General features: G+C 42.8%; 1 protein-coding gene across 12 annotated transcripts in view; it reads left to right on the forward strand.

Moving 5' to 3' along the window:
* Positions 1-1,196: 1,196 nt before the first annotated feature.
* The window catches only part of Epb41l2 (erythrocyte membrane protein band 4.1 like 2), a 176,504-nt gene continuing 161,676 nt past the window's right edge, over positions 1,197-16,024 (forward strand). For all 12 annotated transcript variants that reach the window (XM_038338552.1, XM_038338550.1, XM_038338556.1 and 9 more), the window contains exon 1: positions 1,197-1,314. The gene's annotated coding sequence lies outside the window, so the exon portion shown is untranslated. The remainder of the gene's footprint in view (positions 1,315-16,024) is intronic.

Genomic DNA, 16,024 nt, shown 5'->3' on the forward strand with positions numbered 1-16,024 from the left:
TTGTGATAAGCCCCTTATCACACTTACTCTGTGTACTCAGTGTCTGGGACTGCAATCAAGGAAAGCAACCCAGGTGCCTGGCACACAACAAATGCTAACCGTTATTGCAATAATTTTACTACTTACGAGAATGATGTTAGTAAGTGACTTTAGTTCCTCTACTCTTTTCTTTTTAACTAGCAAAGATAAGACCCTCCCTCACTTTTTCATAGTTATCGTGAGGAGCAACTGATAGAATACACGGAAAGTATCTTCGCAGGCAAGGCTTTACTGCCTAGGGCTAATTTGATTTGTTAATTTTACGATGGTTTGGAAAGAAAAGGTGACTTTGGCGAAGGTGAATCACTAAAGGAGGAAGCAAATGACTAGAGGAACAAGGGGGGGCGCAGATGCTGGAGGCAACGATCTGACACTGACAGCTTGACGTGCAACTCAGTAAAGATGAAATAAGTAGAAAAAGAGACAGAGGTCTTACTGTACAAAAGACCTGGGGGAGATTCTGTGTGTGTGTGTGTGTGTGTGTGTGTGTGTTAAACTTTCCATTATTTGACCCGTTAGATTTTTCTGTTTTTAAAGACATTGCCTCATCCCCGTTTGCTTTGCAACCTAGGTTCCCAAGCCTCTGCCTGGAGAAATCCTGACTCTCAAGGCTTAAATCTCTCCTCCACGGGGTTTGCCCACTCTCTCCTGCCTCTCCCACAGGAAGAATAAATGGTTTCTTTTCAAGCCTTTCCTGTGAAAGCGCTTCTTTCACTGGAGACTGAGGGGGACCCAGCTTTCCTTATTCGGTTTCCTGGACCTGCTCTACTGTCTCCCACGAAAATAGGCACCCGGCGAAGGTTTAGTCAGTGAAAGCACTTTGAAGAAAGAACTTTTAGAAGTTGAGAGGGCATTTAAGGCCAGGATTCACAGAAAGAACGCCTCGCACACACGCACTGGCAATCATTATCTCCAGGGTCGCTCTGAGGCCGAACCGGGCCCCTGCGGCGGGGCACTGGGCCTGGGAGCCGCGCGAATCCCTCGGGAAGGGCCCCCTCCCACGCCAGCCGGCGCCGTGGGCGTGGCCTGCCCGCGGGGGCGTGGCCTGCCCGCGGGGGTTTCCGCGCCCGGGGCGTGCCGGGCGGGGGGATGTAGGGCGGGGCTTCCGCCAGGAGGGGGCGGGGTTTGCGCGTTGAGTTCTCTGACGGCCCCAGTCAGGGAATTTCAATTTGAAACCCGGCGGAGGGTGGAGGCGGCAGGCGCGGAGGGCCGGCGGCCGGGGCTGAAGCGGGACGTGTCCCTGGGGCGAGCAAGCTCGAGAGGGGCGGTGTCCGGGTAAGGAGGCGAGCGGGCTCCGGGGTGGCGGGCGGCGTCCCCTCGGGCTGCAGGCGGGAAGCCGACCCCGGCAGGAAGCCCGGGACGGCTGTCCCAGGCGGGGGAGGGGGCGGCTGTGGGCCCTTCTCCTCCCAGCCGGGACCGCGGCGCCGTCCACCCACCTTCCGTCCCCACCCCGGGGTCACGCGCCGGGGCCCCGCAGAGCCGCAACCGAGGCACGCGGCTCCATCCTGGGCGCGGGGCTCGGCCGCGGCGGCGCCTTGCCGGAGCGTGGCTCGGGGTCGCCGGACACGGGCCCGCGGGGCGCGTGGGCGCTACGGGAGTCGGGGAGGGCGCTGCGTCGGCCCCACGCGCGCGGCAGCTCGGGCCCACGCGGGCGACCCTCTGCCCCCGCCTCCGCCCCCGCCGGCGCGGGCTGGGAGCTGCGGGCTAGCTCGCACGTTTTCTGCGGCGAGCCTTCCAGCACCCGACACCAGGCCCTCCAACCACTGATGGCTTCCTTTTCTCCTGCTCTGGCAGCTGAGGGATGGGAGCAATTTAGGTGCGCTGCAGGGGAAGGACGAGGTGGAGGAAATAGCGGAGCCCGGTGGCGTTGAGGTCGGCGTCTGGGGACCCACCCCCCCATCCTTGATCCCAGACGTCTGCGGGGAACATTAGTCTTTAAGTGTCCCCAGATGCCAGCCTCTGGCGAGGCCAAGTGTTTTAGTTTTTGGTTTTTGCTTTTTTTTTTTTTTTTTTGGCTTTGGTGAAGTTAGAAGAGCTCTCGCCCACAGTGTGTTATTTTGGGGAGTGGTCTCTGTTTGAAGCCTTCGGTACAAACTGAGGAAGCCCGTCACTAAATCTCTTCATTTCAGTAAATCTCTGTCACCTTAACAACATTCCCTGTTTTTTTAAGGTCCCTGAGTGGGTGGTAGGGAAAGTGGGACCTAGGGGAGTTGTGTATATGTTTTCTCCTTTCGGAATCAAGGTTTTTTCTGTTAATTGAACTTTCTAGCATGTGAAATGTCTGGTGAGCAGGGCTGTATGCTCTTGTTATTGAGATTAACCAAAAACAACAAAACAACAACAAAACTTCTGTCCCAGTTTTCTCCATTCATCATTCATCATTCTTCAGCCCTTCCTGTTTTTGTAATTCTTTAGTGGGGTATGCTATCTCTGTATTCTTTATAGTACTGAATTGACAGGTTTTTTTTTTTTTTTTTTTTTTTTTTTGCCTACCCTGTCAGACATTCCCCGTGGGTTTGAGGGAAACTTGATCCCTTTCTTGGCTGTGGGAGATGGGGTTGAGAATTCTCAATATTTGTACAGGTTTTCCTGGGGGGAAGAGTAACTGTATAGTACCATTCAGTTTGTTTGCAGACTCCTGCTATGAGAAATCTGATTTGCTTTTGGCAGCCACTGATGGGAGCCCACATTGAAATAGTCCTGTATCTTGGTAAGGGCCAGCAAGGCTCTCCTCAGGCCGCTAGTTTGACCTAACGTCTGAAGAGAGAGGCTGTGTCACCTGTCAGGGATGGGGTGGTCATTTCCACAGTTCAGTTTGAGAGCCACCGGTAAACGTCTGTGTGCTTGGGAGGCTGTTGGAGGACTGGAGGAGTAGTAATGGCTTAGGGTAGTGGTGTGGATTTTTGCTGATTTACTCTTTACTTTCCTCACTTCGCAGGCAGAATTTCCTCTGAAGTCAATAGTGGTCTCCTGTGCAGACTGACTGCTGAGGACAAGAGGCTGCTCATTAATAGGAGAGGACACTCTCTCTCCTTTGAAAGCACCTCTTCCCCCACCTACCCCCCCCTCCCCCCAAGAAAGACCTAATCATAACAGTTCTTTAATTGTTTGCCTCTACTAGTAGTAGGACACTGTGTGCAAGAGAAAAAAGTATGGGTGGATTGAGCTGTAACACCCCTCAAGCTCTTGGACTCTAAATTAGATGGGGATTGTTTAAAAGAATCAAAAGTGGTGCCATTATTTAACATTACTCATCTTAATAGATTTTTTAGGGACGTGTTTGGTATTTCTGTAAGAAATGTAAACTGCTATGGGATAGTGCAGAATGATTATGGATGTTTAAAGTCTGAATTTTTAGGTCCAATTAGAAAGAAGCCCATTTGGAGCTTTTAGGGGAAGAATCTGAATGGATGCCCGCCACTCACCCCAAAATAAGTACAGATAGAAAAGTAAGGAACTCAAGTCTTGCTATACCTTGAGAAATGGCTTCAGACATTTTGTTCATCAGTGGTTCCTGTTACATGAGCATCTGGACCAGGGAGACCCATCTTTAGGTTTGTGAGAACACTAGCGTACCCGCTTAGCTTTGCTGACCTGAGTTGGTGAGGGTGGTGTCTTCATCTTTTTAATGTAATGTTCTCGTGGTTTACCCTTTCCAAATTACCAGTTCTGAAGATTTGAGTTTAGAAACCTATCCAGTGACCAGAATGTAAAAAATAGATATTTAAAAATCAGAACCACGTCCACGTGGGCTACCCAAACCCATGCTTTCAACTAAAAATACTTACGAAGATGACAAAGCAGTCTTCAACCAAAATATTTATTGGTAAATTTTCTCTGTAACTAGTAATTCTGTCTAGTTATGCTTAACATTTAGTCTGCCCTGAATCACCACCTCATGTTGCTGTGGCTAGTGACCTACAAAGGTTGTATCTTTGCCATTTTGTTTAGGAATGTGGGGTTCATATTTTATGTAGTTGGGGGTTTGATTTTTCTGTTTCCACAGTAAAGCCTGGACTTTTTCTTTATTTGAACTGAGGTAGCTGTGGGTCAACATTTTTAAAATATAAATTGCCAGTTATTTTTTTAAGTAAGGCAGCAGAAATTTTTAGAGATCAATACCAGCAACTGGCATGTTGCCTTTCTGAAGTCTGTATTGTTTGTTAGAGAAAACAAAGGAAATGTGCCTATCTCCTCAGCTCCGCCTCTGTTTAGAAACAGTTCCAGTGGACTTGCTTGCTATTTTTTCCAGATTGGAGTTGCTGTACCTAACCACTGGGTACTCTTAGCAGATTTAAATACCTCGAGTAAATGTTTATTCTGGCTTCCATAGTCAGCAAGGACTAGCCAAACCCTAATTTACTGCTCTTTTATAGAATCTTGGAATAAACCTCAGGGTTGAACTTTTAGCAGTCAGCAAATCTAGTCTTAGCCCCGTCCCTTCTCCCCTCTACACAGACCTTTCTGGCTTCTTTAGAAGACGCGAGTAAATAGGGGATTTGTATGTGATTCCTTCACAGATTGCAGACAGAGCATCCTTTGGGAAGGGCATGTTTTGGCATGAACCAGTAACTTGGTATTCATAAGATTTCTATCATTTGTCTGTCTGGGAAGTGTCCCAAACTAAAATCTAAGATGGAATGACTGCTTTGTGTCATAGGGATATGGCCACCACAGTACCTATTAATAGTGCAGTTGCTTAGAAGTCATTAAAAAATACTGTCTCCAATATATCTAGAAACAATTGACCATTTGGGGTAGGTTTTTTTTCTATAAAGTGTGTGTATTTGTGTGTTTTGTATGAGGTAGAAGGGAATATACACATAGACAACACACATTTTACATGTATTTGTTAGATGGGGAGCCTTTATATTATATTCACTAGTTGAACTATTAATTCACTGGTCCTTTTTACATACTTTTTTAAAGGTTTATTTTATTTCGTGTGTGTGATTATTCTACCTGCGTGTATGTATGTGTACCATGTGAGTACCTAATGCTCACACAGGCCAAAAGAGGGTGCTGGTTCTATTGGCCCTGGAGTTTTAGGTGGTTGTTAAGCTCTGCAGGAGCTGGAAGTCAAACCTTGATCCTCTACAATAGCAGCAAATGTTCTTTTTTTTTTTTTTTTTTTTTTTTTTTTTTGGTTTTTCGAGACAGGGTTTCTCTGTGGCTTTGGAGCCTGTCCTGGAACTAGCTCTTGTAGACCAGGCTGGTCTCGAACTCACAGAGATCCGGCAGCAAATGTTCTTAACTGCTGAGACATCTCACCAGCCTTGAGAGTATTTATTTTTAATATTTATTAATTTATTATACAATATTCTGTCTCTGCGTATGCCTGCAGGCCAGAAGAGGGCACCAGACCTCATTACAGATGGTTGTGACCCACCATGTGGTTGCTGGGAATTGAACTCAGGACCTTTGGAAGAGCAGGCAATGCTCTTAACCACTGAGCCATCTCTCCAGCCCCCTTGAGAGTATTTAAAAAACAAAACAAAACAAAACACAGGGTCTGCAGCGGTTTGGCCGCACGTGCCATCCAACCCAGTACTCGGAAGGCAGAGGCAGGCAGATTTCTCTAGTTCAAGGCCAGCCCGGTGCACATTGTGAATTCCAGGACAGCCAAGGCTACATAGAAAGGTCCTGTCTCTACCAAACAGAACAAAGAAGACAATTTAAACAAACAACAACGAAAATCTAGAGTCTCGTCCAGTTCAGGATGGTATTGAACCTACTAGGTGGCTAAGGTTAGCTTTGAACTCCTTGTCTCCATCTCTTAAGTGCTGGCATTCCTTGAAAGCTTGGGTTGACTTGATAGAAATTGGTCATAGCTTAGGGAGGCACAGCATGTAAATAACAAAAAGAACTTGCTTTAAAAAAAATCTCTGGATATAGTTTCCCCTTGTTATTTTGACTGGCTTTGGATCTGTGTAAGTTTTTTGATGGGTGTTTTCCATGTCTAGAATAGTAAATCATCTATACACTATACACTGTTTTCCTGGTTTGAGGAATAGCATTTATTTTAACAAGAGTTTTTCTGGAAAAAAAAATAGAGTTTTTTTTTTGTTTTGAATTTTCCTATCAGTACATTCATGTTCTTCTGTTTTTTTACCCCTCAAGATGGAATAGAGTTAATTTCATGTTCTCAGTACTGTTAAGTATGTTTCACTCAGATAACTTTTTTTTTAATTTTAGCATGTTTTTTATTTAGCACCCTTTAGGTGGCTTAAAACATGGCATGTAAGAGGAGGCAGAATAGAGAAAAAATGGCATATAGCCATCTTTTTCAAACCCTAAATTCAGGTTTCCAGATCTCTGGATGCACTTTGGAGCTGAACCCATCAGACTTAACGACTGCTGAGTTTGCTCATTTTTGTAGAGTCACTAGTGTTTGACCAGTATTCATTTCATTAGTGTGCAGACATTCAAATGTGATTTATATTTTGCCATTGTTCTTTGTTTTTCCCCCCCCTTTTTTTTCCAAAGAGGCTACTTCTTAAGAAGACACACACACATGCACTGACCCTAACCTTGGTCAGAAGGAAACCTTGACGCTTCTTAATTCACACTCTTGCCCTGAGGACACTGAGAAGGATAGTGAGAATGTGTTGTTTGGAGTATGCTTCGGACTGTAACAAGTCAAGAAGTTAGGTTGTGTTTGGGTGTGCTATGTTTGGGTGAATGAGTACATGAAAGAGGTTACCGTGAGAGGTGAGGGGCACACGGAGAAAGATAAACTATGGATATGAAATTATTTTGTGGGGTGAATCAGAAAAAGTTTCAAATTGCTGATCTACTTCAGTTCTTATTTTCTAAGTAACCGTTACTGTATGAGATAAGGTTTCTGACCTTGAACTTGGAGCGGTGGAGGACCTTGAGCACCCTGTTACTTGGTGCTGGGGATTGAACTCAGGGCTGCACTGTAGCAGCAGAGCAGTGTCCCCAGATCTAGTTCTTAAATGTCAGATTAGGAAATCACAGTCTTCCGAGACATCCTGTTCCCTCTCTGTTATGCTATTGTACTTCGGTCACTTATTTTTTTCCTCCCCTGCTTGATTGTGCTTACTTCCTTTCCATTGAATTCTTTAGGTGATCCCTTTTGTGCTGTTGTCAAGGTGAAACTGAATTCTGATAGACAATCTTAGCTGCTTACATTCTTACCTGTGAGCTTAAATGCTTTCCTTTATTTCCTTAGAAATTTCCCATGGTAGAGTTGTTGACTATAGAGGGTCACTAACAAGTTTGTGCTGTTTGGTGTTGGCTAGGCTGCCACTCTGCCAGGGACTTTGAGCAAAGAATTTCACAGAGGTGTTTCTTTAATGGTGATTTTGTGTGTGTGTGTGTAAAAGTCTTACTTATCTCATAGAGTGGTGTGAGATTAGATGAGCCAGTGTCTACAAAATGCTTCACCTAGTGCCTGGCGTCTGTGAAAATTGTTAGGTTATGAAGACCCAGTGGGTTGCTTGTGACTGTGTGGTAAGCACATTTTTTTGCAGTAGTCAGGAACCAGTTATCTGTGTGGAAATGCAGTCTGATGTGAGGCTAGAATTTCCTATGGGTGAAATGCCTTTTTAAAACTATTTTTAGTACGGTATTTTTAATATTTTTGAACTTTTACAAAATTATTGACTTAATCTTGTCCATCTTTTTAAGTAATGCACAAAGTGGTAAGTATGTAGGAAAACTCTTGATCTGGTTTCAACAATTCAGAGAGAATGTAGTCTTTTTGTAGTGTTGCCATAGGAAACGGATCCTGAGTATAAAATGTTTGCATATGCTGTATTACAACATCTTTTCCCTGTAGTTGGAGTTCACTTGTAACAAGTAATGGGCTGTTTTACTGATTGTTTAAACTCTGGCAAACAACACAGTAAAATGTAACCTTTATAAATTTAATACATTGTTTTATGTGTGAAATATACATATATTTCCTCAGTATAGCATTTAATTTTAATCTAACATAAATACTTTTATTTTGGGTAGGAAACTTAGAGGGTGATGGCAGCCCTGGATCCATACTCCTCTGTTGGGGGATTGTCAGCCAGACAGGGTTGCATTTTATTTTACGCTAATTCTTTCTTGTCTCAGGTCCCTCCATTTCTTTTTTATTTTACCCCTAAACCAGTGGTTCTGAACTTTTCTAATGCCCTCACCCTTTGATACAGTTCCTCATGTGTGGTGACCCCATCCATAAAATTATTTCCTTGCTACTTCACAACAGTAAATATGCTACTGGTGTGACTTGCAGTGTAAATATCTAATGTGCAGGGTGTGTGAGGAGGACCCACAGGTTGTGAACCAGTGCTCTAGACCATTTCGTTCCCGTGCGCTGGGTGAACTGAACACTAAATTTATTCTCCATTTATTGAATAGCAGTTGAAAAGTGGAAACCTCCTGGGTTGCTGTGAACGTAAAGTGGCTGTTGCTCGCAGTAGGGCTTTCCTCCTTGGGCCAGCAGTCATTCTTGCCTTTCCCTTTGTGACCATAACTTTTGGGTCATCATCAGGGTCATGATGGACGTGTTCTCCCTCTGCTTTGACTCTAGACTTCCTCATCTTCTGTTAAGCAGTCTGCTTCATTGTCTAAAGCCTAGTTTTAGACTCCCATAACCTATAGCTGGGCCTGTTTTCTATATTATTTGTCTTTTCAGCATGATGTTGTTCATTTCATCCTTTCTGTTTGATTGTGCATCATCCTACCAGGACAGACTCAAGCTGTAAAGTCCTAGGGATTTTGAAGAAAGGAAAGGAAAGTGGAAGCTTTTGTTGGCAAGCAGTATTGGTAGACCTTTTAAATGCTGAGAAAGAATGGGGTTTGAGGATTCACAGAAGGTGTATACCATGTAAAAATGGTCACCAAACAAGTCTGACCACCTCTTGCATCTCTGGGCACAGTGAGCTAATCTTGGTTGTTTGGTCATTTTGATCATTACCAGATGTCACAATTGTATTTTTTACTTTTGTTTTCAGTTTTGGATGATAAGCACTCTTTTGTAACCTTAATTGGACATCATCATTATGCTAAACATTTCTCAAAGTCACAGGGTTGTTCATTTTTCTTTATGTTCATGATTGGTGATTGTGTGTGCGCCTGAATGTTAGTGTGTTCACAGTGCTTGTGGTTGTCTTTGGAGGTCAGAAGAGGTTGTGAGAGTCCCCTGGAACTGCAGTTCCATATTGTGAGCTGCCTAATTTAGGCACGTGTGGTCCAAACTGAGGTGCTCTGCAAGAGCAGTAAGTTTTCTTGGCTGCCGAGCCATCTCTCCAGCCCCAGCTGCTTTGATTTCTTAATCAGCATGCCAAAGTTTTAAGTGGGAGGCATTGAGACAGGGTCTCACTGTGTAGCCCACATGAAGTTCAATCTGGTCTCAAACTCTTTTATGTAGCCCAAGTTGTCTTTAACTTGTAATCTTCCTGCCTCAGCTTCCTGAGTGTTGAGATTATAGGTATATACCTACTGTGCTCAACTAGTCAAGTGTCAATTTAATCTGTCATTTTTTTTTAAAGATTTATTTATTATGTATACAACATTCTACCTCCGTGTATGCTTGCATGCCAGAGGAGGGCGCCAGATCTCATTACAGATGGTTGTAAACCACTATGTGGTTGCTGGGAATTGAACTCAGGACCTCTGGAAGAGCAGCTAGTGCTCTTAACTACTGAGCCATCTCTCCAGCCCTCAATGTCATTTTTTAAAGTTTTATCTTAGTTTTTATTTTACGTGTATGAATGTCCACCTCGATGCATGTCTGCCTGGTTCTTGTGGAGGCCAGAAGAAGATTCCCTGGAACCAGAGTTTTAGACAGTTGTGAGGTACCATGGGTGCTGGGAATGGAACCTCGGTCCTCTCCAAGAGTAGCAAATGCTCTTAACCATTAAGCCGTCTCTCTATTCTTCCAAGTGTCAATAGTTGAAAAGTTTTCTTTGGATCAAGATCCCATTAAGATTTGTACATACAGTTCATTGATATGTCTATCTGGCCCTTAAGGTTTAGTTGCCTCTTTATTTCTTATTTTTCCTCTTGCTTATTTGTTGTCCTGAGTGTTAACCACAGCTTGAATTGTGCTGTTTTCACTGTAGTGTAGTAACCTATTCCTGTGCCTTGTATTCTCTTTTTGATATGTAATTAGCTCTAGAAAAATGATCTAATTTTCCTTTCTTTTTCCAGTTCTGTAAATTATTCCCTAAGCGTGGGCTTCTATTTGACACATGTTGCTTAAAGATTTGTTTTTACATTTATTAAAGATTTGTTTTTACATCTATTTATTTTGTGTGTGTAGGTAGGCTTGCATGAACTGTGGCACACCTGTGGCCGTTAGAGGACAGTTTATGGGAATGAATTCTTTGTGGGTTTCAGGGGTTGAATTCAGGTCCTCAGACTTGGTTGCAGGCACTTTTACCCCCTAAGCCACTTTCCTGGCCAATATCTTCTGGGGCTGTCATAGCATAGACAGGTTTGTTTGGTCTTACGGCTGTCTTTTTTTTCTTTTCTTGGTTCCATTATAAGTAACCACGGGCAGAAGCATCCACAATTAGTGGCATGTTAGAAAAGAAAGAGAGAAGGAAGTTCCAGAAAAACTAAACCAGAAAATAAGAAGGCTGTTTTGGACTATATTTATACAGGTTCGTATCCTTAATCCTTTGGAATAGCTGGTATGCAGTTCATTTCACAGAGAAGGTCAGGCTTGAGGATTGAACGAGTTATTCAATTCACTCCGTGTATATGTTGGCCGAATGTTAGCTTTGTACGACAGGGCCAGTAAGTTATTTGATGCTGTTCTTAAGAACTGGACTTCATCATGGAGCCTGTTGGCATCTTCAGCATCTGTTTTTTGGAGGAGATAGGCTTGCTTTTGTGGCTGGTTTTGTGCCCCCCATTTCTTCCCTAAGGTGTGATCTTGAAGCACTGAGTATCGAGTATACCATGACTGAACACTACTCTGGGTTGTGTGGTTTTTACTCTTACTGTGATTGAACCCAGGGCTGCATGCTTGCCAAGAGCTACACCTCCATACTCAAGTGGGGAATGACCTTCATTTTGCCTTTGATGTGATGCTCCTCATCTCTTTTTCCAGCGTTAGCAAAATGTGCCAGAGTTTAAAACATAAAAATAAAGTGTGACTTTCTCCCCTTCCCAACTAGCTTTTCCTTTCATGTGGTTTTACACTTTTTGCTATTTAATTTACAGTGGACATGACACTTCCTGGAGTACTTTCACATGATTTAGGAAGTCAGGCATGCTTTAGGAATACAGGGAAACAGCAGACAGACCAGTGCTAAGTCTTCCTGACAGCTTTCAGCTCCCTAGAGGCCACGACTCTCAATACTTCTGATTTTGTTTTCTGGTGTGTTTGGTCTCTAAGTAACAAGATTTTCTTGTTTTTTGACTTTTGAGAAAATGATGAAATACTTTTTATTATTTGTTAAAGGCTTGTGTACTTTTTAAGGGGACAGGACATGCTGGAAGTCAAGAATATGGTTTCACAGGCATTTAATAGCCACTGTTGTCCTCGACTTGTGTGGAGGTATTTTTGTGCATGAGTAGTTGTTTCAGTTGATGCTTCATTGCTGGAGCAGCAGTCTTGCTGCTGTCTCGCCACTCCAGTTTCTTGCACATATAAATAATAGACCTATTTGCTTTACATTTTGATTAGAGTTAGCTTGTGTTAGTCTGTTTTCATACAGATCCACACTCTTCATTCTTCAACTTAGAAAGATGAACCATGTAAAGTGCTTTGATTATACTTTAAAAATACTTTCTCTAAACAGTCTATTATATTTTATCCTGAAGATTTTTTTTTTTTTTTTTTTTGCCTTGTTTGTTTGGTTTTCTTGATACCAGCTATTCTGGAAGCTATAAAATTCCTGAAGTTGGGGCTGGAGATATGGCCATAGGTTAAGAGCACTGATTTCTCTTCTAGAGGTTCTGAGTTCAATTCGCAGCAACCAGATGGTGGCTTACAATCATCTATAATGAGATCTGGTACCCTCTTCTGGTGTGCAGGTATAACATTATACATAATAAAATTAAAAAAGTTAAAAATATTTCTGAAGTTAGACTCAAAAATAATTTTTGATTTCCATCTTAGATTTGTATGTGTGTGTGCAGGTGTACATACAGATGCGCGTGTGGGTGGGGTCACTGTCTTTGCTGTCAGCATGCATATTAGACTGGACTGGACAGGGAACTCCAGGGACCCACCTTTCTCCCAGTGCTGGGATTGTAAATTGGTGTTAGCAGATGTGGATTTTGTGTGTGCTGGGGATTGAATTTAGATCCTCAGGCTTGCACAGCAAGCTCTTAACTGATGTCTCTTTCCCTTCCCCAATCCTTTCTGGGCTTCTTATTTCTGGAGCCTCTGTATTTTGGGGAATTTCTAATCATCTTTCTTCCTGGGTTCTGTGTCTTCTGTGCTTTATATACTCTGATTTCACAGGAAATTATGTAGCAGTTGTTCAAGAAGGTGTAAGCGTGAGGGAGGTCAGTTTAAGACACTGCTGTGTCATAAAGTACTCTTCCATTTTCAGTTGACGACTTTTACGTTTGGCTAGTATAGATTTCCAGGCTGGAGATTGCTTTCCCACAAAGCTTGAAGGCATAGTTTGCAGCCTTTCGAAGTCTGTATTAACTCTGTGTTATACCTCAGGCTCTCAGAGGTACCGGGAACCTACAGGCCTAAGGTGCTTGGGACTTCAGCTTCAGCTGTTAGTTCCTTTTGGGTTTCCCCAAATCAGTAATTCAGGTTATAATTTCTAAGTCAGATGTTTTGCACATCTGCTTTCCATTTCCTACTGTTCTGTTTGCTTATCTTTTCTTCTGGCTCCCCACCCATTTGTTTTGCCCAGCTGGCCTTGAACTCTCAGTGGTTCTCTTGCCTCAGGCTCCTGAGATTAAAGACAAGTACTGCCCAACCCCAGCTTTTCCTCTTGTTTTTAACATTAGTTTTCTTTTACTTTTATTTTTTTAAAAAGAAAACAAACTGTCTTTTTTCATTTTACATAGCAATTCCCACTCCCTCCCTCCTCCCATCCCCCTCCACCTGGTAAGAGAGGATAAAGCGCGTAGTTTTGGGTAAGGTCCAAGGCCATCCCTACTACCTCTAGGCTAAGCAAGGGTATCCATCCAAAGAGAATAGGATCCCCAAAAGCCAGTAGTAAGCAGTAGGGATAAATCCTGGTGCCACTATCAGTGGCCCTGCAGTCTGCCCCAGTCATACAACTGTCACCCCATCTTCAGAGGGTCTAGTTTGGTCCCTATGCTGGTTCCTTCCCTGTCCGGCTAGAGTGGTGAGCACCCATAAGCTCAGTAAACTATTTCAGTGGGTGTCCTCATCATGGTCTTGACCTCCTTGCTTATATTCTCACTCTTCCTACTCTTCAACTGGACTTTGGGAGCTCAGTCCAGTGCTTTTGCAGTGGGTCTCTGCCTCTGTTTCCATATTTGCTGGATGAAGGGTCCTTTGATGATAATTAAGATATTCATCAATCTGGCTACAGGGCAGGCCAGTTCAGGCACTCTCTCAGCACAGACACTGAGAGCAGCAATAAATAAATGGGACTTCTTGAAACTGAGAAGCTTCTGTAAAGCAAGGACACAGTCAATAAGACAAAAAGGCAGTCTAGTGATTGAGAAAAGATCTTTACCAACCTCACATCAGAGGACTGATCTCTAAAATATATAAAGAACTCACGAAATTAGACATCAAAATTTGAAATAATCAGTTAAAAATTGGGGTACAGAAATAAACAGAGGATTCTCAAGAATCTCAAATGGCTGAAAGACACATCCTTAGCCATCAGGGAAATGCAAATCAAAAGGACTCTGAGATACCATCCTAACACTAGTCAGAATGGCTAAGATTAAAAACACCAATGATAGCTTATGCCTGAGAGGATGTGGAATAAGGGGAACACTCCTCCATTGCTGGTGGGAATGCAAACTTGTACAACTACTTTGGAAATTAGTTTTGTGGTTTCTCAGAAAATTGGGAATCAACCTACCTCAGGACCCAGCAATATATACCCAAAGGATGCTCAATCATACTACAAGGACATTTGTTCAGCTATGTTCATAGCAGCATTATTTGTAATAGCCAGAACCTGGAAACAACCTAGATGCCCCTCAACTGAAGACTGGATAAAGAAAATGTGATACATTTACACAATGGAGTACTACTCAGTGGTAAAAAACAATGACATCTTGAAATTTGCATGCAAATGGATGGAACTAGAAAAAAAACATCCTGAATGAGGTAACCCAGACCCAGAAAGATAATACAGTATGTACTCACTCATAAGTGGTTACTAGCTGGAATGCAAAGGATAACGAATCTATAGTCCATGACCCTAGAGAAGTTAAGTAACAAGGTGAACCCTAAGAAAAACATACATAGATCCACCTGGAAAGGGGAAAGAGACAAGATCTCCTGACAAAATTGGAAGCATGATGGTTGGGGGAGAAGGGAGGCAGAAGTGGGAGAGAAGGGGGAGTGGGGAGGAGAAACTTGAGGGAACCGGATAGTCGAGATGGGGAAGGACAGAGGATGAGAGCAAGGAAAGAGATATTTTGATTGAGGGAGCCATTATGAGGATAGCAAGAAACCTGGCACTAGAGAATTTCCCACGAATCCACGAAGATGACCCCAGCTACTTTTATTTCTAAGGAAGTAGAAATTAACCTATGTTCAGTTGTCTGGATTTATGGTTTTGTGTTTGTTAAAAATAAAATTCAGAGGATTATTATAGTACTTAACACAAACGTATTGCAGCCATAATAAAACTATTTCTTTTTCTATCCATTTGCTGACTCTGTAAAAGCACATAGACCATCAGGTAAATGAGTCAATAGAGTGCAGGACTGATTGAACAGAAGAGCACTTCTTAGAAGAGGTCAGGAAACTCATTTATACCATACAGGTGTTTCCTGTGGTAGTACAAGGATTAGTTTGATATAAACTATTTATATATGATATAATTATATATCTGAGGTAAATTTTAACAAAACACAGTAGCCACAGATTTAATGAATATGTACCTTTCAGAAATGAGTCTTATTTTAGAATAGTAAATTCTTAATTTGCCTGTCTTTAAATGGACACATAGTACCATATATAAATCTGAATTTTATCTGAGCATTAGAACAACTGTATTGCAAAGTGAAAAATCTTCATTGCTAGGTAAGGTGTAATTAGGAGGAGGTTTTTAAGTAATGTGAATATGGATGTTAAGGATGTTTGTGAGTGAATTTTGGAGATGTTGAGATGTAAAAGGGATCCTGAGTAAAGTTGTAGAGTAGGAGTGTCTGTATGGTCCAGCTGTCTAGGAAGAAGAGCTAATAGCTGTAAGGTGTGTGGTTCATGTTAAGTTGCCCAGTGGGTGAGAGGTTTGTAAATAAATTTAGAGCCTATGTTCTGTATCAGAGAAGATATTGCAGGGGTTTCATAACATGGCCAAAGTATCTCAAGTGCCGTTGCCATATCCTGTAGTTTACTTCCTTCTGTAGATGGAGATGTTTCTTATGCCATTGTCCCACAGCCTGTCTCTTCATGTGACATTTAGAGTCCTCCTGAGACACGCTATCTTAAACACATCCAGCCACTGTTCTCAGGAGCGTTTTATTGTCCAGGTTCATAGTTGTAAAGAAGACAGCTCAAGAGCAGGGTCTCATATTCTTGTCATTTTGTTGTTACTGTTATGTCTCTTGCTAACCAAACCTTTCCTAGTGCCTGGAATGCAGCCCTTGCTCCCCTACTCCGCCTATTGACGTCTGAAACAGTTCCTCCTTTGAACTGAGGTTTCCTCCCAGATAGACAAAGCTTGACTGTTTGCTTGAGGTTCTAATTCTTTATCACACTGTTAAAACCCTTGTGAGGCCCTTCCCGTGTGTGTTGTATCTCAGTCTTCTCGATGTTGACTTTCATGCCAAGGGTTTCACTTACTTTCATCACTCTATTTACCATGGCCTGTAACTCATTTGGACTTTCAGC

Source organism: Arvicola amphibius, chromosome 8, assembly GCF_903992535.2.
Source record: "Arvicola amphibius chromosome 8, mArvAmp1.2, whole genome shotgun sequence".
NCBI classification, from domain to species: Eukaryota; Metazoa; Chordata; class Mammalia; order Rodentia; family Cricetidae; genus Arvicola; species Arvicola amphibius.